Source organism: Octopus bimaculoides, chromosome 20 (genome assembly GCF_001194135.2).
Source record: "Octopus bimaculoides isolate UCB-OBI-ISO-001 chromosome 20, ASM119413v2, whole genome shotgun sequence".
Classification (NCBI taxonomy): Eukaryota; Metazoa; Mollusca; class Cephalopoda; order Octopoda; family Octopodidae; genus Octopus; species Octopus bimaculoides.
In genome coordinates this window covers 41041611-41043608 of record NC_069000.1, presented here as the reverse complement: position 1 = coordinate 41043608, position 1998 = coordinate 41041611, and the positions used below count along the sequence as shown (strand labels likewise).

The 1998-nt window shown below is 32.6% G+C and overlaps 1 protein-coding gene across 1 annotated transcript in view; it reads left to right on the top strand.

Annotated features, from left to right (window-relative positions):
• Positions 1–329: 329 nt before the first annotated feature.
• Positions 330–1998, top strand: part of LOC106877957 (myeloperoxidase) — a 14545-nt gene continuing 12876 nt past the window's right edge. Inside the window, exons 1-3 of the mRNA XM_014927035.2 lie at positions 330–469; positions 1336–1428; positions 1756–1812. The gene's annotated coding sequence lies outside the window, so the exon portion shown is untranslated. The remainder of the gene's footprint in view (positions 470–1335; positions 1429–1755; positions 1813–1998) is intronic.

Here is a 1998-nt window from a genome sequence, read left to right as displayed (position 1 = left end):
TTATTCTTTTACTTGTTCTAATCATTTGACTGTGGTCTTGCTGGAGAACCGCCTATATAAATATATATATATATATATGTATATATGTGTGTGTGTATGTGTGTTAGTGTGTGTCTGCGTGTGAACCTGATAAACTAAATACAATTTACGATAAAAATTTGCAGTTTTATTTTAAGTAAAATATTAACGTCTTAAGACCAAAATTTTTGAATGCTGTTTGCCTGATTTACTGCCTTTGACTATATTCCCTCCCACTCCGTTTGTTGCTTTACTCTTCTGTCTCTAGTGTGACCGACGGAACACACTGGGTTTTATGATATATGTTAAATTTTAATATATGACACCATTCTATTTTGAAGTCCCTCCTGCTATGATATTAGTTGCAATATCGCCAATGACCCACGTAATACATCGTGTACGTGTATAAAATACAACAAACCAACTCTAATAAAGGATATCAACTGCACAGGTAAGAAGTAAAAAGTTTCTTTTTCTTTATTTATAACATTGTTTCAGATGTAATAAGAAAGAGGATTTAATACAGTATTTGGATTTATTTCGGTTCTGTGTTGAGATCCTATGTTTGCCATAGAGATTTTCAAATTTGATCTTTAAAAGAACAATATAATAAATACAATATATGGTGTACATTGCGTCAGCTATACTTCCACTTATAATACTTTGTAAAGCTTCATATTATTAGTCTTTAATAAAAGAGACAATCATAAAGACAGGGCTAGAGTACTCCAAAACATATATGTCCTGTACATTAAAAGAGTGAGCAATTAAATCTTACACAAGTGGAATGATGTAAAATTTCAATTTTTCACAGAGTGATAACCAATTATAAATATTTGTATAGTCATACTTAACGTTTTAAAAGGTATTCAGAGAAGAATACGAAAGTGTTAAAGTTTGATATGCGTCCACCAGACTTTTTTTTTTTTTTTTTTTTACAGAAAAAAATCTGACGCTTGTAAGAAAGGAATTCAGCTTCACTGTTCGTAATAGGGTCAGCTGAGAAGTAATACGATAAAAATTACTCAAAATTATCATAGATAAGCGAAGAGATAGTTACTGTTCTTCTGGAAAGATGTCTCGAACAGCTGTAAAAACGTCCCTGTATATATTGAAAGCAATACTTTGAACTTCGAAGTAACAAGGTCATTTTTTTTAGAAATCAGAATTTGACCATATAATTCATTAATTTTAAATTTCTATAAGTAACTGACATTTTGAACAGTCTATTCATAATTAAGAAATAGTTTTTTAATTGTGATATCTACTGTTGTCTAAATGTTTCTTACTTTAATTCTTGTTTTATCTTTTAAACAGGTTCAGAAACGGAAGGCAAAAATAAAATACCCCATGTGATTGACTTGTCTTTTCTGTATTCACCAGTTCATCACCTAGGCAATACACCACCCGGTAAGGAGCAATACTTTTCATTGAACATACGGGTATATGTGTCTATCGACTTATCTATGCATCTATATTTTCTAAGTGTACATGTGCACGGGTTGTATGTGGATATAGTTTTTACTATTATAATCCGCAATAATGCTATATAACTTATGGGTAATTCATAATATTGCACTACGGATTCGAAATTTTACCATGTTCAAGAGAAGTTGTAGCGCAAGACGTTCTTAACCTAGATACACAATACAGAAGTAACATCATAAGGGATGGCTGAAGACAGAAATAATTGTGTCTAACTCACCATTCATACTTGCTTTTCGTTTCGAATTTTAGGAACGTTCCCTCCGACTACAACATTTTTTCTAAAAGCGGGAAACCCAATAACCGGAGGTAAGATGTTCTTTAGTAGATAATTATCATTGAGAAACCAATATTTCTCTATCTGTCTCCCCCTCTCTCTCCTCTCTCCCCCTCTCTCTCTCTCCCCCTCTCTCTCTCTCTCTCTCTCTCTCTCTCTCTCTCACTTTTCGTCTTTCTCTCTCGCCCTCTTTCTCTCTATTTTTCTATGTATATGTG